This window comes from Anthonomus grandis, chromosome 20 (genome assembly GCF_022605725.1).
Source record: "Anthonomus grandis grandis chromosome 20, icAntGran1.3, whole genome shotgun sequence".
In the NCBI taxonomy this organism is placed as follows: Eukaryota; Metazoa; Arthropoda; class Insecta; order Coleoptera; family Curculionidae; genus Anthonomus; species Anthonomus grandis.
Genome location: NC_065565.1, coordinates 7,804,308 through 7,832,151, shown reverse-complemented (window position 1 = coordinate 7,832,151; position 27,844 = coordinate 7,804,308). Strand labels below are relative to the sequence as shown.

The following is a 27,844-nucleotide window of genomic DNA, read 5'->3' as shown; positions in this document are numbered from 1 at the left end:
GTAACCCTCATTTGAGTACCTCAAAAAATGCCCAAGATATACTCAAAAAAGTGTTAGTGCAACTTTTCAAAAACCTTGAATCAAGTAGACAAGACAAAAGTGTCGATAACTCAGAAACTATTTGACTCAGATAAAAGTAATATACATCAAAATGTTCCTCATTAAACACAGTTCCTTTGAGTGGTACCCTCATTTGAGTGCCTCAAAAAATGCCCAAGATATACTTAAAAAAGTGTTACTGCGACTTTTCAAAAACCTTGAATCAAGTTGACAGACAAAAGTGTCGATAACTCAGAAACTACTTGACTCAGAAAAAAGTATTATACATCAAATTGTTCCTCATTAAACACAGTTCCTTTGAGTGACACCCTCATTTGAGTACCTCAAAAAATGCCCAAGATATACTCAAAAAAATGTTACTGCAACTTTTCAAAAACCTTGAATCAAGTAGACAGACAAAAGTGTCGATAACTCAGAAACTATTTGACTCAGAAAAAAGTATTATACATCAAAATATTTTCCATTAAACACAGCTCCTTTGAGTGTAACCCTCATTTGAGTGCCTCAAAAAATGCCCAAGATATACTCAAAAAAGTGTTACTGCAACTTTTCAAAAAACTTGAATCAAGTGGACAGACAAAAGTGTCGATAACTCAGAAACTACTTAACTCAGAAAAAAGTATTATACATCAAAATATTCTCCATTAAACACAGCTCCTTTGAGTAAGACCCTCATTTAAGTACCTCAAAAAATGCCCAAGATATACTCAAAAAAATGTTACTGCAACTTTTCAAAAACCTTGAATCAAGTAGACAGACAAAAGTGTCGATAACTCAGAAACTATTTGACTCAGAAAAAAGTATTATACATCAAAATATTCTCCATTAAACACAGCTCCTTTGAGTGTAACCCTCATTTGAGTGCCTCAAAAAATGCCCAAGATATACTCAAAAAAGTGTTACTGCAACTTTTCAAAAAACTTGAATCAAGTGGACAGACAAAAGTGTCGATAACTCAGAAACTACTTGATTCAGAAAAAAGTATTATACATCAAAATATTCTCCATTAAACACAGCTCCTTTGAGTAAGACCCTTATTTGAGTACCTCAAAAAATGCCCAAGATATACTCAAAAAAATGTTACTGCAACTTTTCAAAAACCTTGAATCAAGTAGACAGACAATAGTGTCGATAACTCAGAAACTATTTGACTCAGAAAAAAGTATTATACATCAAAATATTCTCCATTAAACACAGCTCCTTTGAGTGTAACCCTCATTTGAGTGCCTCAAAAAATGCCCAAGATATACTCAAAAAAATGTTACTGCAACTTTTCAAAAAACTTGAATCAAGTGGACAGACAAAAGTGTCGATAACTCAGAAACTACTTAACTCAGAAAAAAGTATTATACATCAAAATATTCGCCATTAAACACAGCTCCTTTGAGTAAGACCCTCATTTGAGTACCTCAAAAAATGCCCAAGATATACTCAAAAAAGTGTTACAGTAACTTTTCAAAAACCTTGAATCAAGTTGACAAACAGAAGTGTCGATAACTCAGAAACTATTTGACTCAGAAAACAGTATTATACATCAAAATGTTCCTCATTAAACACAGTTCCTTTGAGTGACACCCTCATTTAAGTACCTCAAAAAATGCCCAAGATATACTCAAAAAAGTGTTACAGCAACTTTTCAAAAACCTTGAATCAAGTTGACAAACAGAAGTGTCGATAACTCAGAAACTATTTGACTCAGAAAACAGTATTATACATCAAAATGTTCCTCATTAAACACAGTTCCTTTGAGTGACACCCTCATTTAAGTACCTCAAAAAATGCCCAAGATATACTCAAAAAAGTGTTACAGCAACTTTTCAAAAACCTTGAATCAAATGGACAGACAAAAGTGTCGATAACTCAGAAACTACTTGACTCAGAAAACAGTATTATACATCAAAATGTTCCTCATTAAACACAGTTCCTTTGAGTGACACCCTCATTTGAGTACCTCAAAAAATGCCCAAGATATACTCAAAAAAATGTTACTGCAACTTTTCAAAAACCTTGAATCAAGTTGACAAACAGAAGTGTCGATAACTCAGAAACTATTTGACTCAGAAAACAGTATTATACATCAAAATGTTCCTCATTAAACACAGTTCCTTTGAGTGACACCCTCATTTAAGTACCTCAAAAAATGCCCAAGATATACTCAAAAAAGTGTTACAGCAACTTTTCAAAAACCTTGAATCAAGTTGACAAACAGAAGTGTCGATAACTCAGAAACTATTTGACTCAGAAAACAGTATTATACATCAAAATGTTCCTCATTAAACACAGTTCCTTTGAGTGACACCCTCATTTAAGTACCTCAAAAAATGCCCAAGATATACTCAAAAAAGTGTTACAGCAACTTTTCAAAAACCTTGAATCAAATGGACAGACAAAAGTGTCGATAACTCAGAAACTACTTGACTCAGAAAACAGTATTATACATCAAAATGTTCCTCATTAAACACAGTTCCTTTGAGTGACACCCTCATTTGAGTACCTCAAAAAATGCCCAAGATATACTCAAAAAAATGTTACAGCAACTTTTCAAAAACCTTGAATCAAGTTGACAAACAGAAGTGTCGATAACTCAGAAACTATTTGACTCAGAAAACAGTATTATACATCAAAATGTTCCTCATTAAACACAGTTCCTTTGAGTGACACCCTCATTTAAGTACCTCAAAAAATGCCCAAGATATACTCAAAAAAGTGTTACAGCAACTTTTCAAAAACCTTGAATCAAATGGACAGACAAAAGTGTCGATAACTCAGAAACTACTTAACTCAGAAAAAAGTATCATACATCAAAATATTCTCCATTAAACACAGCTCCTTTGAGTGACACCCTCATTTGAGTACCTCAAAAAATGCCCAAGATATACTCAAAAAAGTATTACTGCAACTTTTCAAAAACCTTTAATCAAGTGGACAGACAAAAGTATCGATAACTCAGAAACTACTTAACTCAGAAAAAAGTATCATACATCAAAATATTCTCCATTAAACACAGCTCCTTTGAGTAAGACCCTCATTTGAGTACCTCATAAAATGCCCAAGATATACTCAAAAAAGTGTTACAGCAACTTTTCAAAAACCTTGATTCAAGTGGACAGACAAAAGTGTCGATAACTCAGAAACTACTTAACTCAGAAAAAAGTATTATACATCAAAATATTCCTCATTAAACACAGTTCCTTTGAGTGGTACCCTCATTTGAGTATCTCAAAAAATGCCCAACATATACTCAAAAAAGTGTCACTGTAACTTTTCAGAAACCTTGAATCAAGTGGACAGACAAAAGTGTCGATAACTCAGAAACTACTTGACTCAGAAAAAAGTTATATACATCAAAATATTCTCCATTAAACACAGCTCCTTTGAATGAGACTCTCATTTGAGTACCTCAGAAAATGCCCAAGATATTCTCAAAAAAGTGTAAATGCAACTTTTCAAAAACCTTAAATCAAGTGGACAGACAAAAGTGTCAATAACTCAGAAACTATTTGACTCAGAAAAAAGTATCATACAACAAAATGTTCCTTATTAAACACAGTTCCTTTGAGTGATACCCTCATTTGTGTACCTCAAAAAATGCCCAAGATATACTCAAAAAAGTGTCACTGCAACTTTTCAAAAACCTTGAATCAAGTGGACAGACAAAAGTATCGATAACTCAGAAACCATTTGACTCAGAAAAAAGTATTATACATCAAAATGTTCCCCATTAAACACAGCTCCTTTAAGTGATACCCTCATTTGAGTGCCTCAAAAAATGCCCAAGATATACTCAAAAAAGTGTTACTGCAACTTTTCAAAAACCTTGATTCAAGTGGACGGGTAAAAGTGTCGATAACTCAGAAAGTATTTGACTCAAAAAAAAGTAATATACATCAAAATATTCTCCATTAAACACAGTTCCTTTGAGTGTAATCCTCATTTGAGTACCTCAAAAAATGCCCAAGATATACTCAAAAAAGTGTTACTGCAACTTTTCAAAAACCTTGAATCAAGTGGACAGACAAAAGTGTCAATAACTCAGAAACTATTTGACTCAGAAAAAAGTATTATACATCAAAATATTCTCCATTAAACACAGCTCCTTTGAGTGTAACCCTCATTTGAGTTCCTCAAAAAATGCCCAAGATATACTCAAAAAAGTGTTACTGCAACTTTTCAAAAACCTTGAATCAAGTGGACAGACAAAAGTGTCAATAACTCAGAAACTACTCGACTCAGAAAAAAGTATTATACATCAAAATGTTCCCCATTAAACACAGCTCCTTTAAGTGATACCCTCATTTGAGTGCCTCAAAAAATGCTCAAGATATACTCAAAAAAGTGTTACTGCAACTTTGCAAAAACCTTGAATCAAGTGGACAGACAAAAGTGTCGATAACTCAGAAACTATTTGACTCAGAAAAAAGTATTATACATCAAAATGTTCCTCATTAAACACAGTTCATTTGAGTGTAACCCTCATTTGAATACCTCAAAAAATGCCCAAGATATACTCAAAAAAGTGTTACTGCAACTTTTCAAAAACCTTGATTCAAGTGGACGGGTAAAAGTGTCGATAACTCAGAAAGTATTTGACTCAAAAAAAAGTAATATACATCAAAATATTCTCCATTAAACACAGTTCCTTTGAGTGTAACCCTCATTTGAGTTCCTCAAAAAATGCCCAAGATATACTCAAAAAAGTGTTACTGCAACTTTTCAAAAACCTTGAATCGAGTGGACAGACAAAAGTGTCAATAACTCAGAAACTATTTGACTCAGAAAAAAGTATCATACAACAAAATGTTCCTTATTAAACACAGTTCCTTTGAGTGATACCCTCATTTGTGTACCTCAAAAAATGCCCAAGATATACTCAAAAAAGTGTCACTGTAACTTTTCAAAAACCTTGAATCGAGTGGACAGACAAAAGTGTCAATAACTCAGAAAATACTTGACTCAGAAAAAAGTATTATACATCAAAATGTTCCTCATTAAACACAGTTCCTTTGAGTGTAACCCTCATTTAAGTACCTGAAAAAATGCCCAAGATATACTCAAAAAAGTGTCACTGCAACTTTTCAAAAACCTTGAATCAAGTGGACAGACAAAAGTGTTGATAACTCAGAAACTACTTGACTCAGAAAAAAGTATTATAAATCAAAATGTTCCTCATTAAACACAGTTCCTTTGAGTATAACCCTCATTTGAGTACCTCAAAAAATGCCCAAGATATACTCAAAAAAGTGTCACTGCATCTTTTCAAAAACCTTGAATCAAGTGGACAGACAAAAGTGTCGATAACTCAGAAATTACTTGACTCAGAAAAAAGTATTATACATCAAAATGTTCCTCATTAAACACAGTTCCTTTGAGTGTAACCCTCATTTCAGTGCCTCAAAAAATGCCCAAGATATACTCAAAAATGTGTCACTGTAACTTTTCAAAAACCTTGAATCAAGTGGACAGACAAAAGCGTCGATAACTCAGAAACTACTTGACTCAGAAAAAAGTATTATACATCAAAATATTCTCCATTAAACACAGCTCCTTTGAGTGTAACCCTCATTTGAGTACCTCAAAAAATGCCCAAGATATACTCAAAAAAGTGTCACTGCAACTTTTCAAAAACCTTGAATCAAGTGGATAGACAAAAGTGTCGATATCTCAGAAACTACTTGACTCAGAAAAAAGTAATGTACATCAAAATGTTCCTCATTAAACACAGCTCCTTTGAGTGCCTCAAAAAATGCCCAAGATATACTCAAAAAAGTGTCACTGTAACTTTTCAGAAACCTTGAATCAAGTGGACAGACAAAAGTGTCGATAACTCAGAAAGTACTTGACTCAGAAAAAAGTGTTATACATTAAAATATTCCTCATTAAACACACTTCCTTTGAGTGTGATCCTCATTTGAGTACCTCAAAAAATCCCCAAGATATACTCAAAAAAGTGTTACTGCCACTTTTCAAAAACCTTGAATCAAGTGGACAGATAAAAGTGTCGATAACTCAGAAACTACTGGACTCAGAAAAAAGTTTTATACATCAAAATGTTTCTCATTAAACACAATTCCTTTGAGTGTATCCCTCATTTGAGTACCTCAAAAAATGCCCAAGATATACTCAGAAAAGTGTTACTGTAACTTTTCAAAAACCTTGAATCAAGTGGACAGACAAAAGTGTCGATAACTCAGAAACTATTTGACTCAGAAAAAAGTATTATACATCAAAATGTCCCTCATTAAACACTGCTCCTTCGAGTGTAACCCTCATTTAAGTACCTCAAAAAATGCCCAAGATATACTCAAAAAAGTGTTACTGCAACTTTTCAAAAACCTTGAATCAGGTGGACAGACAAAAGTGTCGATAACTCAGAAACTACTTGACTCAGGAAAAAGTATTATACATCAAAATGTTCCTCATAACACACAGTTGTGGTGGCCGAATCAGTGGCTCCCAACAAAGACAACAACCGAAGGCGACTCGATCCTGATCCTGTGGACTCCCTGAAGATGGCGGAGCTGAAAGAGAAACCTGAAAGAGAGGTACATGACGAGCGGTCCTCCGATGACAATAAAAAAGCCTGAAAGAGACGTCATGATTAGTAAATGTGCGTTTGGATGGACGATTTACCCCAATAATCATTAAATTATTTAATTTACCATTTAATCGTTAAAGCGTATGAACCCTTAGGAAGCACCGAACGCAAACGGGGTCCGACCTGAAGGGCTCCGAACCCCCACGGCAACGATGGAGGATTTTTGGCACTCCACATTCCATAAAAGACATCACTGCTTCCCCCATCGAATGACGTCACCAAAAAGCACCAAAACCACCCCCCGTAGTATCGAACGATCACCATAAAACCTCATGCTGAACATCGAGGGACTAAAGGGGATGCAGATGTTTGAAAAAATTGACTTTTAAGTTACAACCCTCCTTCAGTATTTAATTACCACCATAAAAACTTATGCTGATAACAAAAGGGACTGAAGAGGGCCAAAAAAAGGGAGAAACCTTCTTGGTGACGCCCCCGGGGGACAATTTGGCACCCCCGGCATGCTCGGGGGAGGGTTTTGGCACCCCCGAGCACGGAAATGTGTGTGTGTCATGCAACAATACGGAAGCGAACCGCGAGAAAACAACCCGGATTTTTCTCACGTTTTACTTCCGGTGTGTGTGAGTGTTTTAAGGGACCCGAGCTGAAAGAGAAAGTGACGGGGTGGGCATCGTTTACAGGGTGTCCCAAGGGAGGCTGCTATCACGGTCATAAAACGACAAGGAGGGCAAGTGTGTCAGTGTGTACCTCTTTCTAAGTCAAAGCGACTTAGAGCCTGAAGGGCTTTAATAAGTTTGAAAATCCTTAAAAGAGAGAGAGAGAGAATTCAAGGTCAAACAAATGTGACCTTGAACCGCCCCCCCAAGGTCAAAGTCAGACAAATGCCTGGCTTTGACAGAATTATTTGGCGATTTTCAAACTTTCATGCTTAGTATGAAACAAACGGCTTACTTGACTGTACTCTAGTAGATACCTGAAATAAAAGAAAATAGTATTAAAACACATTATAAATAAATAATTTATATGTCATAACTGTCAAAAATGCACTCTCTTTTTCTGACCTTACACTCGACCCAGGCTCCATCTATCGACGAGGAACGCGTACAAAACGTCACAATGACGCTTACTACGCTTTCATTAATAAAAATGGCCGTCACGCCACGCCACGCCCCTTTCACGTTGTGCCTCATTCATTATTTCAGCTTAATATTCCCCATGTGCCCCCTTTATTATAAGGGATTTATGTATTTATCCCTTGTGATACGTAAGTATGTGAAAAAAGGAAGGAAAATTCTCTCTCTCGAGAGAGAGAGAGAGCAGAAGGAGCATCATTACCACCCCCCAAGAAGAAGACAAAGAAAGAGTCTTTTTGGGGTACCTACAACACGGTTCCTGAAGCTTAAATCGACACAACCCCTAGGAGGCTTCTTTTTGTAGACCTCGAGGAGCTCTACAAAATCGAGTCTACAATTTTTTTTATGTAAGTGGCATGGTTTCCTAGATATTTGGCTCCGAAGCCATTATTATTGTAAGTAGTGGTGTCCTCTCCCTAGGGAAGCTCAATAAGGACTAAGGGGGCCCTATTAGGGCTGAACCAGTAGATTTGGAGAAGGAGAAGCATTAAAACCAGGGCCAACGGAAGTGAAATTGAGATATCCCATATTGGGATCTGCTCGGGTGATGCAAAGAGAGCGGGGAGACTTATGTTGCTGTAAGTGCATTCATCATTTTTTTTTTGATAAAATTGTAAAATAATTTGTGTTCTCTTTAATAATGTGAAAGAATAATTGGAATATCTTAAACGGTTAGGAGGTTATTGGGGAAAATGTCTCAAAAAAAAAGCCTGATACAGGTAAAAGTGGGGATAACTCGGAAAGTACTTGACTCAGAAAAATTTATCATATATCAAAATGTTCCTTATTAAACAGAGCTCCTTTGAGTGAAAACCTCAATTTAATATTTCAAAAATTACTTGAGATATCCGCAAAAATGTCTGACCGAAAATGTCAATAAACCCTAAATCAGGTGGGTGAGTAAAAGTGCCAATAACTCAGAAACTATTTGACTCAGAAAAATGTATCATATATCAAAATATTCCTTATTAAACACTGCTCCTTTGAGTGAAAACCTCAATTCGATACCTCAAAAATTACTTGAGATATCCTCAAAAATGTCTGACTGAAAATATCCATAAACCATAAATCAGGTGTGCGGCTAAAAGTGTCAATAACTCAGAAACTATTTGGCTCAGAAAAGTGTATCATATACCAAAATGTTCCTCATTAAACCCTCCTCCTTTGAGTGAAACCCCCATTCGAGTCATTAAATTATTTTTCCTTCAAATGCCTGGAATAAAAATCAGTTTTTCCCTTATGCCAAAACAACTGAAAGTGGTGCATCCTTCCCCACCCCTTGAGTGGCCTCGCCCAGTAAGTTTTTGTCTTTTGTTTATAATTTGTTTATTGTTTAAGGGGGTTGTTTACTTCCCCTTCGCCCCCTCCCTCCCATTTATTTATTTTAAGGTACAAATAGGGTGGGAATATGGGAGAGAGAGAGAGAGGAAACCAAGGTGGGGTCATAACTCGGGTTTGGTTGGTCTAATGAAAAAAATCATAGGGGGCTTTTTTGTAGATCTCGAAAAAGTCTACGAAGTTGCTCCCCGAGGTTTTTTGCGTGGGACCAACGGTTCTCGAGATATTTGGTTCCGAAGTATAATTTTGATTGAAGTAGTTCTTGCTATAGGGAGCCCCATTGGCTGCTTTTTAGGGGATGGAATGGGGGAACCGGAAGCCCCTTTTTAGGAGCTGACCGAGAAGAAGAAAAGGAACCCTGAACAGTTGCCAACCTGACCACCAGATGGAGTTTTCTTTATTTTAAATTGGAATAAATGTAAGTGATTTAATTATAGAGTTTTAATTAAGGTGTGTCCTCTTTATTTATTTATTTATTTATTTATTATTCTTTTCTTTATATTTTTTTATACAGAGGGGGAGGAATATGTGAAAAAGTCAATGGGCTTTAAATCTGGAGGGTGGGTGGGCCAATGAATAAAATGTGTTGTGTAAAAGTGGGGATAACTCAGAAACTACTTGGCTCAGAAAAATGTATCATATGTCAAATTGTTCCTCATTAAACGCAGCTCCTTTGAGTGAAAACCTTATTTGAATACCTCAAAAAGTGTTGGAGTTATCCTCAAAAAAGTCTTAGTGAAAATTTCAAATTAATCTTGAATCAGGTGTGCGGGTAAAAATGTTAATAACTCAGAAACTATTTGACTCAGAAAAATGTGTCATATATCAAAATGTTCCTCATTAAACACAGTTCCTTTGAGTGTAACCCTCATTTGAGTACCTCAAAAAATGCCCAAGATATACTTAAAAAAGTGTTACTGCAACTTTTCAAAAACCTTGAATCAAGTGGACAGACAAAAGTGTCGATAACTCAGAAAGTATTTGACTCAGAAAAAAGTATTATACATCAAAATGTTCCTCATTAAACACAGTTCCTTTGAGTGACACCCTCATTTGAGTACCTCAAAAAATGCCCAAGATATACTCAAAAAAGTGTTACAGCAACTTTTTAAAAACCTTGAATCAAGTGAACAGGTTAAAGTGTCAATAACTCAGAAACTACTTGACTCAGAAAAAAGTATTATACATCAAAATATTCTCCATTAAATACAGTTCCTTTGAGTGTAACCCTCATTTGAGTACCTCAAAAAATGCCCGAGATATACTCAAAAAAGTGTTACTACAACTTTTCAAAAACCTTGAATCAAGTGGACAGGTAAAAGTGTCAATAACTCAGAAACTACTTGACTCAGAAAAATTTATTATACATCAAAATATTCTCCATTAAACACAGTTCCTTTGAGTGTAACCCTCATTTGAGTACCTCAAAAAATGCCCGAGATATACTCAAAAAAGTGTTACTGCAACTTTTTAAAAACCTTGAATCAAGTGGACAGGTAAAAGTGTCAATAACTCAGAAACTACTTGACTCAGAAAAATTTATTATACATCAAAATATTCTCCATTAAACACAGTTCCTTTGAGTGTAACCCTCATTTGAGTACCTCAAAAAATGCCCGAGATATACTCAAAAAAGTGTTACTGCAACTTTTCAAAAACCTTGAATCAAGTGGACAGACAAAAGTGTCGATAACTCAGAAACTACTTGACTCAGAAAAAAGTATTATACATCAAAATGTTCCTCATTAAACACTGCTCCTTTGAGTGAAAACCTCAATTCGATACCTCAAAAAATTCAGGAGTTATCCTCAAAAAACGAAATTTTGGACCCTGAGTCACTAAACTGACCCTAACCCAGCCAATTTTCTGCTCAGAACCACTATCTTTGCACAGAACCCATCTCCAAAGGGTTCTTAAGCACATGACAAAAGAATTATTAAAAAATCTCAAATAGTTGGGAAGTTATAAGGGAAAACGTCCTAGAAGGATGAAAAACCTCAAGTTTAGTGGGTGGGTAAAAGCGGGGATAACTCAGAAACCACTCGGCTCAGAAAAATGTATCATATATCAAAACGTGCCTCAGAAAACGCCCGTTCTTTGAGTGGAAACCCTCGATTGAGTAACTCAAAAATTTCCTCAAAAAAACGCTCAATTTCCAGGACGAGAGACGAAAAAAAGGAGGAGTTTCTACAGGAGAGGGTCGACAAGAAGTACGATTAATGCGTGTGAGAGAGAGAGAGAGAGATCGACCTGGAGCGGAAACAAAAGAAGATCGGCCATTTTGGAAAAGAAACTCCGGGAGTAAATGGAAGGAGGAGGAGGGGGGGAGGAGCTGATATCCCGCTGGTTACTGGATGCAATTGAACATTTGGTAAGTAATAAGCAAAAAAAAAAAAAGTCCAGAGACCTTAGGTCTGGTGGGTGCGTGGGCGAAAATGGTGATAACTCAGAAACTATTTGGCTCAGAAAAGTGTATCATATACCAAAATGTTCCTCGTTAAACACAGATCGTTTGAGTGAAAGTCCCATTTGAGTGCCTCAAAAAGTGCCTGAGAAATCCTCAAAAACCTTTACCGAGTACCTTTAAGAGCCAATATTGCTCTAATTTATTCATTTTTTAATATAGAATCGATATTTTTGCACAGAATCGATCTGCAGAGTGTTCTCGATAATATGGCGAAAGAATTATGAAAATATCTTGAATAGTTTAGGAGTTATAAGGGAAAATGTCAATGGACCTCAAATCTGGTCGGTGGGTAAAAGTGGCGATAACTCAGAAACTACTTGACTCAGAAAAATGTATCGTATATCAAAACGTTCGCCCTAAGAAGCCCTTCCTTCGAGTGCCAGTTTCATTTAAGCGCATAAAGAAATAATTAAGATATTCGCAAAAAAACATTCCTCACCTTTTCAAGGTATATTCCGCCGCCTTATCGTCTACTTCACAGGTCCTTCTTCTGTCCACGTCCCGAGGACTTTGCCCCCGTAGAGACAAGCCCCCGGGGAAGAGACTATAACGCCAACCGGATCTGCTACACCCTCATGCCGCCTAAAAAGAGCGAGGAATACTCGGTGTTAAAATTGGTGAAAGTTCCGGAAAACAAGGTTTTTGAATTGTTAAGAGGAAGGAATATTCCTTCTTCTATTGATCGGATGGTTTGCCAGACTGTTCTGCAACTTTTAAGGCATAAATCATTGAAATCGGTTCAGTAGAACCGATTTTATTTGAAAAATTGTGAAAATTCTTTAGTCGAGACCCAGTTTTTGCTAAAAATGAATATATCCCCTTGTAATGATCAGATTTTGTTGGTTCTACCCTTAAAATGTTCCAAAAAGAATTCTGCAACTTTTAAGACATGAACCATTCAAATCGGTTTAGTAAAACCAATTTTATTTGAAAAATTGTGAAAATTCTTTAGTCGAAACTCAGTTTTTGCAAAAAATTGAATATTTCCCCTTGTAATGATCAGATTTTGTTGGTTTTGGTCTTAAAATGTCCCAAAAAGAATTCTGCAACTTTTAAGACATGAACCATTCAAATGGGTTCAGTGGAACCAATTTTATTTGAAAAATTTTGAAAATTCTTTAGTTGAGACCCAGTTTTTGCAAAAATTTGAATTTATCCCCTTGTAATCATCAGATTTTGTTGGTTTTGGTCTTAAAATGTTCCAAAAAGAATTCTGCAACTTTTAAGACATGAACCATTCAAATGGGTTCAGTGGAACCAATTTTATTTGAAAAATTGTGAAAATTCTTTAGTTGAGACCCAGTTTTTGCAAAAAATTTAATTTATCCCCTTGTAATCGTCGGATTTTGTTGGTTTTGGTCTTAAAATGTCCCAAAAAGAATTCTGCAACTTTTAAGACATGAACCATTCAAATGGGTTCAGTGGAACCAATTTTATTAGCAAAATTGTAAAAATTCTTTAGTCGAGACCCAGTTTTTGCAAAAAATTGAATTTATCCCCTTGTAATCGTCAGATTTTGTTGGTTTTGGTCTTAAAATGTTCCAAAAAGAATTCTGCAACTTTTAAGACATGAACCATTCAAATCGGTTCAGTAGAACCAGTTTTATTTGAAAAATTGTGAAAATTCTTTAGTCGAGACCCAGTTTTTGCAAAAAAATGAAAATTTCCCCTTGTAATGATCAGATTTTGTTGGTTTTGGTCTTAAAATGTTCCAAAAAGAATTCTGCAACTTTTAAGACATGAACCATTCAAATGGGTTCAATGGAACCAATTTTATTAGCAAAATTGTAAAAATTCTTTAGTCGAGACCCAGTTTTTGCAAAAAATTGAATATATCCCCTTGTAATCATTGGATTTTGTTGGTTTTGGTCTTAAAACGTTCCAAAAAGAATTCTGCAACTTTTAAGACATGAACTATTTAAATGGGTTCAGTAGAACCAATTTTATTTGCAAAATTGTGAAAATTCTTTAGTCGAGACCCAGTTTTTGCAAAAAATTTAATTTATCCCCTTGTAATGGTCGGATTTTGTTGGTTTTGGTCTTAAAATGTTCCAAAAAGAATTCTGCAACTTTTAAGACATGAATCATTGAAATCGGTTCAGTAGAACCAATTTTATTTGAAAAATTGTGATAATTCTTTAGTCGAGGCCCAGTTTTTGCAAAAAATTGAATTTATCCCCTTGTAATCATCGGATTTTGTTGGTTCTGGTCTTAAAATGTTCCAAAAAGAATTCTGCAACTTTTAAGGCATGAACCATTCAAATGGGTTCAGTAGAACCGAGTTTATTCATCAAGAACCTTTAAGAAAACCCTTTTTTACTAAAAGTCGAATATCTCCGGACCTAATGAACCGATTTTCTTCATTTTTGCACCAAAATGGTGCCCTTTTAAACCCCAAAACAGTAAATTTAAATATTTCTTCAATTTTATTAAAAAAAGCAAAAAAACCCCGTAAAAAGTGAAACAACACTAAGGGGGTAAAAAAAATAAATAAAACACATACAACCGACTTTATTGGCCCTAAACGACTGGTTTAAGGGGGAAAAAAACACTAAAAACTGCCGCTTACTTTATTATCAATTAATCAAAAGAAAAATACATAATAATAAAAAAAATATAAATAAAAATACATTTTTTGTGAGGAAAAACAAACAAAAGAAAAATGCATCAAAGATCATCTGCTCCTCTGCTGCCCCCTCTCCCTTGGCTTCTTCGAGAAACAAATGAACGTCGTCACCGCAGGCTTCTGGATTTCTTCAAAAAAAAAAAAAAAACAAAAGAAACCTCCCCCCCCTCGGTCTACTACAGTATCCTTGAGGAAAACAGCTGAAGCTGTTACCATGGTGTCTCTATAGTCAGTCAGTGGTCTAATATGCTCCTTCTAACCCCATTTTTGCAAGAGAAACGTTCAATTGTTTGTTTGTTTGATGATGAACAAATGAAAGCGTTAATGGCGTCCCACTATAGCTATAGAGTTACTGTCTGTCTTATGGTGGTGGGGGGGGAAAAAACTGGATTCTGTCAATTGTTTCTGTTAAAAGTTACTTGGGTGCAAGCGAGATGGAAACATATATCTATATACAAGCATCTATCTATTCTAAGGTACTGCTACATTATTTAACGGTTTTCTCTGGTACCATGGTGTCAATTGTTTTTTTTTTCTTTGGTATGTACAAGTGAGATGGAAATATATACACTACAGGTGACAATGGTATTAAAAACGCACAAAAAATAATCCGGTGCAAACATTGAGGTTATGTGTAGGTGAGGACGTAAGCATTACACGACAATCAAAAAGCATGCGCGAGTAAAAAAAAACAAACGAGTGTCGCTATATATGTTGCCAAATTTCACCCTTCTACTTTTTCTAATCCCATGCAACAATTTTGTACACTTTAAAAGCATGCAACAGTGGCAACACCGCATTTATTATATAAATACCTTGTTTCCGTTATAAGCAATGAAAATGTTAATAAAAAGCGAGTAAACAAATGAATGAATGAGAGAGAGAGAGAGAAAATTGAATGTTGGTTACCTCTGGCCTCCGAGGGGCATTTCCAGTCTTCGTTTGTTTTCCATCCTGCTTAAAGGGACGACTCGAGAGGAATCACGTGTGCCTTGAGATTCCTTCTGAAACAATTGAAAGAAATGTTAAGTTAAAAAAAAAAACAAAAGCTAGTTGTTGTTCTCCATTAAATAAAAGAGGATGTACCTATACTGACCTCTTTTGATTATCTCTTTGTCCTTTTCTTATATGATATCTTCTGTCCCTGTTTGACCTCTGGACTCGGTAACTTCCAGAGGGCCAATAAGTGAGGTTATGTCTGAAACAATGAAGGAAAACGTTTGAAAAACAGTTGAATATGAGAATGTTTTAAGTAGGAAAACTGCCGTAATTTCCCTAATTTCCAACCGATTTTCATGGAAATTGGCTCTAAGGGAGGGGATTTTAATTTAGAACAAAAAGTGTATCCATGAAATTTTTGAAAAAGTGGAAAATTGGGGAGTAAATGGACAAAATGTGTCAAACTAATGGGAGTGTCTTAAGTAGAAAAACTGCCATAATTTCCCTAATTTCCAACCGATTTTCATGGAAATTGGCTCTAAGGGAGGGGATTTTAATTTAGAACAAAAAGTGTATCCATGAAATTTTTGAAAAAGTGGAAAATTTGGGAGTTAAAGAGAAAAATTGGAAAATATGTCAAATTAAAAAAAGTGTTAAAGTGGAAAATTCTTGTTTTCCATAAGAAAATAAAAGAAAATAAGCAAATCCACCAAAAAAGAGTAAACACACTCAATAACACCATTTAATAAAAACAATAATAATCAATATATCGATTTTCCATAAGGCCAAATGGTGGCGGCCATTTTGCCCCATGAACGAACGGCGGCGTCGTTGCGATGACGTCATTAAAGAGAAAAATCTTTTCACATCAATTTCCACCAAAATAATTCGTCCTCACTATTGAATTATACACCAAAATGAGGCCCTCGATTCATAGAACACGATTCAAGTACTTTCCTTTACGTATCTAAAGAATTTCTCGAGTTTTCGCGAAAAAACCGTTTTCGAACAAAGGAACAAAGAACCAAAATCTTACCTCGAGATTTACCCTCGAAAAAACAGGTGCACACACATAAAAATTACATCAAAACGAATCTCAAGGTCTAGAGAACACTTTTCAAACACTCTTAGTATTGAATCCCCACTTTTCCCGATTTCCTGGACGTTTTTCCGGGAGCAACTCCCCAGAAAATTGTCCCCCCCCCAACTACACAGCGAACAAAGGAAGGATCGTTCCTAGTCGGCCTTATGGCCGATCGATATTTCAGAGCATGCGCATTGTGCACTTGTTTAATGACACCTGACGTGCCGCGACGTTGCCGAATCAACTTATTAGGGCCTTACTAGGGATATTCCCCAGATCTGGGGGAAAACTTTTCCACCAGGAAATCAATAATGACATAACCTCAAAAAACGGTCCCATTTGTATGTCGCATATTGGGGCCCCCAGGAGGCCTATTTGACTGATTCTTTCGATGAAATCAATAAATATCGATGCATAATTTGCTGAGTAATGAATATTTTTGTTTATATGCATTTATTAAGGGTTTTATATGAGGTTAAAATATATTAACAATTTCTGAAGAGTGAAAACTTTTTATACAAAATTGAATAACTTCTGTTCTTTTCATCAGATTTTCATGATTTTGGTCTTGAAAGCTTTGGATTAACGTTCTGCAACTTATAAGACATAAATCATCCAAATCAGTACCATCGAACTGCTTTGATGCACCAATATGTGAAAATCCTATAGTCCACACCATATTTTGGTAAGTGGTTCAATATCTTCCCTTCTTACCAACAGATTTTCATGATTTTGGTCTTAAAAGCTTTGGATTAACCTTCCGAATCTTTTAAGACATGAATCATTCAAATCGGTTCAGTAGAACCCGTTCAAATGCCTGGAAGAAGCTGATTTTTACTTTAATTCCCTGGTACAAGAGGAAAAATGGGTTGCAATGCATGGGAATTATTATAAAAAGGCACCAAATGCCTGGACCAGTTTAAAAATGGCTCTGGATGCCTGGAAAATGTTAATTTTTAAACTTTTAAGACATAAATCGTAGAAATTCAACCAGTAGAAGTGACTTTATTTGGGAAATTGCGAAAGTTCTTTAGTCGAGACCCAGTTTTTGCAAAAAATTGAATATTTCCCCTTGTAATCGTCAGATTTTGTTGGTTTTACCCTTAAAATGTTCCAAAAAGAATTCTGCAACTTTTAAGACATAAATCATTCAAATCGGTACCATAGAACTGCTTTGGTGCACCAATTTGTTAAAATTCCATAGTCCACACCATATTTTGGTAAGTGGTTCAATATCTTCTCTTCTTACCAACAGATTTTCATGATTTTGGTCTTTAAAGCTTTGGATTAACGTTCTGCAACTTTTAAGACATAAATCATCCAAATCGGTACCATAGAACTGCTTTGGTGCACCAATATGTTAAAATTCTATCCTCAACACCATATTTTGGTAAGAGGTTCAATATCTTCTCTTTTTACCAACAGATTTTAATGATTTTGGTCTTAAAAGCTTTGGATTAACATTCTGAATATTTTAAAACATGAATCATTCAAATCGGTTCAGTGGAACCAATTTTATCTGCAAAATTGTAAAAATTCTTTAGTCGAGACCCAGTTTTTGCAAAAAATTGAATATTTCCCCTTGTAATCGTCAAATTTTGTTGGTTTTGGTCTTAAAACGTTCCAAAAAGAATTCTGCAACTTTTAAGACATAAATCATCCAAATCGGTACCATAGAACTGCTTTGGTGCACCAATATGTTAAAATTCTATCCTCGACACCATATTTTGGTAAGTGGTTCAATATCTTCTCTTCTTACCAACAGATTTTAATGATTTTGGTCTTAAAAGCTTTGGATTAACATTCTGAATCTTTTAAGACATAAACCATTCAAATCGGTACCATAGAACTAATCTGGTGCACCAATATGTTAAAATTCTATCCTTGACACCATATTTTGGTAAGTGGTTCAATATCTTCCCTTCTTACCAACAGATTTTCATGATTTTGGTCTTGAAAGCTTTGAATTAACGTTCTGCAACTTTTAAGACATAAATCATCCAAATCGGTACCATAGAACTGCTTTGGTGCACCAATATGTTAAAATTCTATCCTTGACACCATATTTTGGTAAGAGGTTCAATATCTTCTCTTCTTACCAACAGATTTTCATGATTTTGGTCTTGAAGGCTTTGGATTAACGTTCTGCAACTTTTAAGACATGAATCATTCAAATCGGTTCAGTGGAACCAATTTTATCCGCAAAATTGTAAAAATTCTTTAGTCGAGACCCAGTTTTTGCAAAAAGTTGAATATTTCCCCTTATAATCATCAGATATTTTTTGGTTTTACCCTTAAAATGTTCCAAAAAGAATTCTGCAACTTATAAGACATGAATCGTTCAAATCAGTACCATAGAACTGCTTTGATGCACCAATATGTGAAAATCCTATAGTTCACACTATATTTTGGTAAGTTGTTCAATATCTTCTCTTCTTACCAACCAATTGTCATGATTTTGGTCTTGAAAGCTTTGGATTAACGTTCTGCATCTTTTAAGACATGAACCATTCAAATCGGTACCATAGAACTGCTTTGGTATACCAATATGTTAAAATTCTATCCTCGACACCATATTTTGGTAAGTGGTTCAATATCTCCTCTTCTTACCAACCGATTTTCGTGGAAATTGGGTCATAAGAAAGGATTTTTAATTCCAAACAAATAATGTGTCTACAAAATATTTCATAAAACCAACTGCTTTCGCGTCAAGGGAAATTTTGGAAAAGTTGCCCCAAGGTCCTCGATAGAATGTAGGAATAAAGTCAAAAACTGCGATAACTCCCCCAATTTTCCACCGATTTTGATGAAAATTGTCTTAAAAGGAAGGATTTATTATTCTAAAGAAAAAATGTATCTATAAGATATTTCATAAACCCAACTGCTTCTGAGTAAAGGAGAAAGTTGCCCCAAGGTCCTCGATATAGAATTGGAAAGCCAAAAATTGCGATAACTCCCCCAATTTTCCATCGATTTTCGTGAAAATTGCCTTCAAAGAAAGGATTTTAAATTCCAAACAAACAATGTATCTACAAAAATTTCTATAAACCTAATGGTTTTTGAGTTAAAGAAAAATTTGGGAAATTTGCCAAAGTCGTTGACAAGTATGAGTGAAAATTGCTGTAACTCCCCCAATTTTTCACTGATTTTTATGAAAATTGCCTCTAATGAAAGGGCTTTTAATTTAGAACAAAAAATGCCTTTACGGAAATTTTGATAAACCGGAAACTTTCAGAGTTACAAGAAAAATTGAACAAAATGTCAAGAAATCGAAAGTGTCATGTAAAACCTGAAATAATTTCCACAATTTCCCACTGATTTTTATGGAAATTAAGGAAAATGTGGGAAAACCCTTAACGGATATGTACAACACTGTAAGCACCCCTTTATGCAATAAAATCCCAAATTTTTCAATATTTTGTGTCGAGACCCAACCTACCGAGACCTGACCATACTCGAGTGATTAGAAAGATCCAACTTGACACCTTCTGCTAAACATTCAATTTGTAGGTTAGTTTTTGCATTGAAAAGCTTTAGAGGAAATGCTTCTGGCAGCTGAAAAACTGGAAAATTCCAAAGTTAAAGGGAGACGTTGCCAAAATGTGCCTATAAGACAAAGTGTCATAATTTCCTCAATTTTCCACAGATTTTCTTGAAAGTTGTCTTAAAAGGAAGGATTTTTAATTCTGAACAAAAGATGTATCTATGGAAATTTTCGTTACTTCAATTGTTTCCAAGTTAATGGGAAATTAAGGAAAATTTTCCAAAAAGAAAGTGTTTTTGCTATAACTCCTCCAATTTCAAACCGATTTTCGTGGAAATTGGTTCATTGGAAAGGATTTTTAATTCTAAATAAAAAATGTTTCTATGGAAATTTTCGTTACTTCAATTGTTTTCTAGTTAATGGGAAATTAAGGGAAATTTTCCGGAAAAAAGTGTTTTTGCCATAACTCCTCTAATTTCCCACCGATTTTCATGGAAATTGGCTCTAAAGGAGGGGTTTTTAATTTAGAACAAAAAATGTATCTATGAAAATTTGGAAAAGCTGGAAAATTTCAAAGTTACAGAACAAAATGTGTCAAAAGTGGAAAACTTGAAAAATGATTTTCTTAACTTCTTATAAACAGATGTTCCCCCACCAACAATAAAACAACACAAAAAAAACACAATAAACAATAAATAAATGTACAAACCTTCAAACTCCTTAACAACAGAGTAAAAAAATCTCGAAGAGGGTAAAAACAAAATGCAAACAACAAACAACTTTATTTAACCCCTAAACAATACGATTAGGGAAAGAAAACTCAGTTTTTCTGGATCCAAAGCATTCTCTTATTAATTGTATGATACATAACAATATAAATTATAATACACATATAAATAAATAAATAAATTATATAATAAGGCAAAATTATGGTCCAGTCCTGTCCTGCCTTTCGAGAAGTTGCTACTATGGCTTCGATGCATAAACAGCTTCAAAGTTTCCATGGAAACTCTGGTGCAATTGTTTTTCCCGGATCACTATGCACTTTGTACATAGTTACTAACATGAAGTTTGACAATTTGGTCTTGGAAACAATTGGTATCACACCAATTATTGATACAATATAAAGAATTTATTTTATAATATTATAAACAAACAAACACTACACAAAAAGCACAAAAATTAGCACTTATACCAAAGCGAAGCAATATACACCGATAAAGGTACTATGGAGCACCCTGTATAACTTCTAAGGGAAGATATACATAATGACAAATAAAAGCATTAAAAACCATATAAAATATACGCAAATATCTACAGGGGGTTGGTTTCTTGCAACAATGTATTTAAATTTATATTTTGTTAATGTTGCCGAATTTCAAAAAAAAAAAATGCAAAAATATTTAATTGTTAAGCACCACTGGCAATTGTCAATGTAATTAAGCGCAAATTGCAAATAAACAAATGAATATTGTTTACCTGTGACCTCCGAGAGGCATTTACTTCTGTTCGCCCTCCTCTGGACTCGATAACTTTCATCAGAGGGGCCATGAGTGAGGTTATGTCTGGAAAGGAGGGAGAAAACTGGATAATTAAAGGAAGAATTTATTAATTTTCACGAAAAAACCCTAAAAAAGAGTAAACGCACTCGATAACACCAATTAGTAAAAACAATAATCAATATATCGATTTTCCATAAGGCCAAATGGCGGCGGCCATTTTGCCCCATGAACGAACGGCGGCGTCGTTGCGATGACGTCATTAAAGAGAAAAATCTTTTCACATCAATTTCCACCAAAATAATTCAGCCCCACTATTGAATTATACACCAAAATGAGGCCATCGATTAATAGAACACGATTCAAGTACTTTCCTTTACGTATCCAAAGAATTTTTCGAGTTTTCGCGAAAAAAACCGTTTTCGAACAAAGGAACAAAGAACCGAAAACTTACCTCGGGATTTACCCTCGAAAAAACAGGTGCACACACATAAAAATTACATCAAAATGAAGCTCAAGGTCTAGAGAACACTTTTCAAACAATTTCAGTATTGAATCCCCACTTTTCTCGATTTCCTGGACGTTTTTCCGGGAGCAACTCCCCAGAAAATTGTCCCCCCCCCCAACTACACAGCGAACAAAGGAAGGATCGTTCTTAGTCGGCCTTATGGCCGATCGATATTTTAGAGCATGCGCATCGTGCACTTGTTTAATGACACCTGACGTGCCGCGACGTTGCCGAATCAACTTATTAGGGCCTTACTAGGGATATTCCCCAGATCTGGGGGAAAACTTTTCCACCAGGAAATCAATAATGAAATAACCTCAGAAAACGGTCCCATTTGTATGTCGCATATTGGGGCCCCCAGGAGGCCTATTTGACTGATTTTTTCGATGAAATCAATAAATATCGATGCATAATTTGCTGAGTAATGAATATTTTTGTTTATATGCATTTATTAAGGGTTTTATATGAAATTAAAATATATTAACAATTTATGAGGAGTGAAAACTTTTTATACAAAGTTGAATAACTTCTGTTCTTTTCATCAGATTTTCATGATTTTGGTCTTGAAAGCTTTGGATTAACGTTCTGCATCTTTTAAAACATAAATCATCCAAATCGGTACTATAGAACTGCTTTAGTGCACCAATATGTGAAAATCCTATAGTCCACACCATATTTTGGTAAGTGGTTCAATATCTTCCCTTCTTACCAACAGATTTTCATGATTTTGGTCTTGAAAGCTTTGGATTAACGTTGTGCATCTTTTAAGACATAAACCATTTAAATCGGTACCATAGAACTGCTTTGGTGCACCAATATGTGAAAATCCTATAGTCCACACCATATTTTGGTAAGTGGTTCAATATCTTATCTTCTTACCAACCGATTTTCATGATTTTGGTCTTGAAAGCTTTGGACTAACGTTCTGCAACTTTTAAGACATAAATTATTCAAATCGGTTCAGTGGAACAAATTTTATCTGCAAAATTGTAAAAATTCTTTAGTTGAGACCCAGTTTTTGCAAAAAATTGAATTTATCCCCTTGTAATCATTAGATTTTATTGGTTTTGGCTTTAAAACGTTCCAAAAAGAATTGTGCAACTTATAAGACATGAATCGTTCAAATCGGTACCATAGAACTGCTTTGGTGCACCAATATGTTAAAATTCTATCCTTGACTCCATATTTTGGTAAGTGGTTCAATGTCTTCCCTTCTTACCAACAGATTTTCATGATTTTGGTCTTGAAGGCTTTGGATTAACATTCTGCAACTTTTAAGACATAAATCATTCAAATCGGTTCAGTGGAACCAATTTTATCTGCAAAATTGTAAAAATTCTTTAGTCGAGACCCAGTTTTTGCAAAAAATTGAATATTTCCCCTTGTAATCGTCAGATTTTGTTGGTTTTGACCTTAAAATGTTCCAAAAAGAATTCTGCAACTTATAAGACATGAATCATCCAAATCGGTACCATAGAACTGCTTTGGTGCACCAATATGTGAAAATCCTATAGTCCACACCATATTTTGGTAAGTGGTTCAATATCTTCTCTTCTTACCAACCGATTTTCATGATTTTGGTCTTGAAAGCTTTGGACTAACGTTCTGTAACTTTTAAGACATAAACCATTCAAATCGGTACCATAGAACTGCTTTGGTGCACCAATATGTTAAAATCCTTTACTCGACACCATATTTTGGTAAGAGGTTCAATATCTTCCCTTCTTACCAACAGGTTTTCATGATTTTGGTCTTGAAAGCTTTGGATTGACGTTCTGAATCTTTTAAGACATAAATCATTCAAATCGGTTCAGTATAACCAATTTTATCTGTAAAATTGTAAAAATTCTTTAGTTGAGATCCAGTTTTTGCAAAAAATTGAATATTTCCCCTTGTAATCGTCAGATTTTGTTGGTTTTGACCTTGAAATGTTCCAAAAAGAATTCTGCAACTTATAAGACATGAATCATCCAAATCGGTACCATAGAACTGCTTTGGTGCACCAATATGTGAAAATCCTATAGTCCACACCATATTTTGGTAAGTGGTTCAATATCTTCTCTTCTTACCAACCGATTTTCATGATTTTGGTCTTGAAAGCTTTGGACTAACGTTCTGCAACTTTTAAGACATAAACCATTCAAATCGGTACCATAGAACTGCTTTGGTGCACCAATATGTTAAAATCCTTTACTCGACACCATATTTTGGTAAGAGGTTCAATATCTTCCCTTCTTACCAACAGGTTTTCATGATTTTGGTCTTGAAAGCTTTGGATTGACGTTCTGAATCTTTTAAGACATAAATCATTCAAATCGGTTAAATTCTTTAGTTGAGATCCAGTTTTTGCAAAAAATTGAATATTTCCCCTTGTAATCGTCAGATTTTGTTGGTTTTACCCTTAAAATGTTCCAAAAAGAATTCTGCAACTTATAAGGCATGAATCGTTTAAATCGGTACCATAGAACTGCTTTGGTGCACCAATATGTTGAAATTCTATCCCCAACACCATATTTTGGTAAGAGGTTCAATATCTTCTCTTCTTACCAACAGATTTTCATGATTTTGGTCTTGAAAGCTTTGGATTAACCTTCTGCAACTTTTAAGACATAAATCATCCCAATCGGTACCATAGAACTGCTTTGGTGCACCAATATGTTAAAATTCTATACTTAACACCATATTTTGGTAAGTTGTTCAATATCTTCTCTTCTTACCAACCGATTTTCATGATTTTGGTCTTGAAAGCTTTGGATTAACGTTCTGCATCTTTTAAGACATGAATCATTCAAATCGGTTCAGTGGAACCAATTTTATCTGCAAAATTGTAAAAATTCTTTAGTTGAGATCCAGTTTTTGCAAAAAATTGAATATTTCCCCTTGTAATCGTCAGATTTTGTTGGTTTTACCCTTAAAACGTTCCAAAAAGAATTCTGCAACTTTTAAGACATAAATCATCCAAATCGGTACCATAGAACTGCTTTGGTGCACCAATTTGTTAAAATTCTATAGTCCACACCATATTTTGGTAAGTGGTTCAATATCTTCTCTTCTTACCAACCGATTTTCATGATTTTGGTCTTGAAGGCTTTGGATTAACGTTCTGCAACTTTTAAGACATAAACTATAGAAATTGAACCAGTAGAAGTGACTTTATTTGGACATTTATTGGAACATTCTTTATTCAAGGTCATTTTTCAGAAAAATGAAGAATAGGGAATATTCCATGATTGGATTTGCTCGATTTTAATAGTAAAATGTTCCAAGGAATATTCTGCAACTTTTAAGGCATAAATGATCGAAATCCGATGAGTGGAACTGATTTTATTGGGAAAATTGTAAAAATTCTTTAGTCGAGACCCAGTTTTTGCAAAAAATTGAATATTTTCCCTTGTAATCATCAGATTTTGTTGGTTTTGACCTTAAAACGTTCCAAAAAGAATTCTGCAACTTTTAAGACATAAACCATTCAAATCGGTACCATAGAACTGCTTTGGTATACCAATGGGTTAAAATTCTATCCTCGACAGCATATTTTGGTAAGTGGTTCAATATCTTCTCTTCTTACCAACCGATTTTCGTGGAAATTGGGTCATAAGAAAGGATTTTTAATTCCAAACAAATAATGTATCTACAAAAATTTTCACTGCTTCAATTGTTTTTAAGTTAATGGGAAATTATGGAAAATTTTCCAAAAAAAAGTGTTTTTGCTATAACTCCTCTAATTTTCAACCGATTTTCGTGGAAATTGGGTCATAAGAAAGGATTTTTAATTCCAAACAAAACATGTGTTTATGAAAATTTTCATTATTCCAATAGTTTCCCAGTTATTGGAAAAATAAGAAAAATTTTCCAAAAAAAAGTGTTTTTGCTGTAACTCCTCTAATTTCCCACCGATTTTCATGAAAATTGCATCATTGAAGAGGATTTTTAATTCTAAACAAAAAATGTATCTATAAAAATTTTGAAAAACTAAAAAATTCCTGGAAAAAATTGGAAAATTAAGTGTCTAAGAGGAAAACCCTACATAACTTCTTTGACTGCCCCCCCAAACAGGTGTTTCCCCACTAATAATAGCAACACAAAATAACAATAAACAATAAATATTAAAAACAATAAAAAACAAATGAAATCTTACCAGTAAACAGTTGAAAACAAGTCTGGAAGAAGGTAAAAATAAAACACAAACAACTTTATTGAACCCCTATAAACAACACGATTATAGGGAAAGAAAACTGGATTTTTCTGGATTCAAAGCATTCTTTGATTATTGAGGACACATTTGTTTATTAAAGTATAATAAATAAATAAATAAATAAATAACACAGAAGGAAAAGTTAGGGTCCACAGTCCTGCCCTGCTTTCGAGAACTGTCCTTTGGTATAACATCATAAACACTAAATATATGTAAAATACACTAAAACACCAAAACGAGTAAATATACACTGATAAAGGCACTATAACTAAAAAAACACTATAAAAATCGATTTTATCGATAAGGCCCAAATGACGGCGGCCATTTTCCCATTTAATGAGAGGGTCATGGGTGACGTCATTAAAAACGAAAATCTTTTCACGTCAATAACCACCAAAATAATTCATGCTCACCATTGAATTATACGTCAAAATGAGGCCCTCGATTCATAGAACGCGATTCAAACGCTCTTTCTTATGCGTCTCACGGATTTCGCGAGTTTTCGTGAAAAAACCACTTTGGAACAAAGGAAGTGGAAAACGTTGAACTTACCTCGGGATTTACCCTCGAAAAAACCGGCGCACGCCCATGAAAGTTACATCAAAATGAAGCTCGAAGTTCCGAGGACACTTTTCACGCACTTTTCGTAATTAATCCCCACTTTTCCCGGTTTCCCGGACGTTTTTCCGGGAGCTCTCTCTCTCCCCCTCTCCGTTTTCGACCAGTGACGCACGCAACAGCTAATGAGGCGATGGGGAACCAAAATGGCCGCCGTGCATGCGCACTCGTTTGTTTTCTGCTCGATATTTATTATCTAATGGGACTTTGGGGGTGGGGGGGGGGCTATTGGGGGCCTATTTGGGCCCCAAATTGGTTGATTTCGAGGATTTTCTCGATGAAATGAATGGAAAAAGGTTCCTCGGCACCTTTAGCCTTTAATGCAAAATTTTTGAATGTTTCATCATAGTCACTCATCACCCGAGCCCTTACCACACCCACTAGTGATAAATTGTATTTTACGATTGACGAATTCATTCATTTTGGTCCTAAAGGCTTTAAAGGGCAGATTCCGCAACTTTTAAGGCATAAATGACCCAAATCAGGTCAGTAGAACTGGCTTTAGAGGCAAATTTGTAAAAACCCTCCGAGTGACCCTCCATTTTGTACAAAGTGCAATAACTTCGGTTCTACTGCACGGATTCACTTGATTTTTGCTTTAAAAGCTTCAGAAGGACGTTCTGTAACTTTTAAGACATGAATTAATGAATTCGGTTCAGTAGAACCGATTTTATAGAGAAATTCATGAAAAACACTTTAGTTGATCCCTATTTTTGTACAAAGTGCAATAACTTCTCTTCTCCTGGACGGATTTATTTGATTTTTGCTTTGAAAGCTTCAGAAGGACGTTTTGCAACTTTTAAGACATGAATCATTGAATTCGGTGCAGTAGAACCGATTTTATGCACAATTTTGTAAAAATCCTGTACTCCCAACTCTCATTGTCACATAAGGTGCAATATCTCCCCTTCCAATCAACGGATTTGGTTCATTCTTGCACCAAAACGTCCTCAAAACTTCCCTTCAAGTTTCAGTATAAAAATCATTGAAATCCGTGCATCGAAAGGAGTCTTTTATACAACTTTTACCTCAAACATCCTTTTGCAGGCACCTCTTTGAGTGGAGGAGACATGAAGGTACCACAGGAGACAAAAGAGCAGAGCAACTGCTCCAGATCGTAAAGAAAAGTTGTGTGAGATTATAAATAAATTTGTTTATTCATTATTTATTGTTTAATTGATCCCAATAGACCATGGATAGAGTAATAAGCATTCAAAGGTGTTGAACCATTGAACTAGAGAGAATAAAACACACTTTTGCTTGTAACTAGTGTTAGGAGTAACTTTAGATTAGGAGAGTTGTACTGTAATAAAGAGGATGATTTAAGGATCGTTTAT

General features: G+C 34.9%; 3 long non-coding RNA genes across 15 annotated transcripts; 1 reads left to right on the top strand and 2 right to left on the bottom strand.

Moving 5' to 3' along the window:
• Positions 1–10,817, bottom strand: LOC126747772 (uncharacterized). 8 transcript variants are annotated; one of them, XR_007664389.1, is made up of 4 exons: positions 10,692–10,817; positions 5,506–5,631; positions 3,641–3,695; positions 1–19 (listed from the first exon to the last, which is right to left on the bottom strand). It is a non-coding gene; the product is annotated as an uncharacterized LOC126747772 (long non-coding RNA). The 8 variants fall into 8 exon arrangements; XR_007664386.1 differs by lacking the exons at positions 1–19; positions 3,641–3,695 and adding exons at positions 1,175–1,287; positions 4,003–4,238; XR_007664387.1 differs by lacking the exons at positions 1–19; positions 3,641–3,695 and adding exons at positions 1,175–1,287; positions 4,003–4,057.
• LOC126747771 (uncharacterized) lies at positions 7,743–27,671 on the top strand. The gene is made up of 5 exons (XR_007664383.1): positions 7,743–8,096; positions 8,170–8,327; positions 9,359–9,505; positions 11,247–11,458; positions 27,555–27,671. It is a non-coding gene; the product is annotated as an uncharacterized LOC126747771 (long non-coding RNA).
• Positions 14,111–26,627, bottom strand: LOC126747770 (uncharacterized). 6 transcript variants are annotated; one of them, XR_007664381.1, is made up of 5 exons: positions 26,442–26,627; positions 21,167–21,252; positions 15,277–15,378; positions 15,090–15,184; positions 14,111–14,308 (listed from the first exon to the last, which is right to left on the bottom strand). It is a non-coding gene; the product is annotated as an uncharacterized LOC126747770 (long non-coding RNA). The 6 variants fall into 6 exon arrangements; XR_007664378.1 differs by lacking the exon at positions 26,442–26,627 and adding an exon at positions 21,641–21,828; XR_007664382.1 differs by lacking the exon at positions 26,442–26,627 and adding an exon at positions 21,336–21,350 and having other exon boundaries at positions 21,167–21,271.
• Positions 27,672–27,844: the final 173 nt, after the last annotated feature.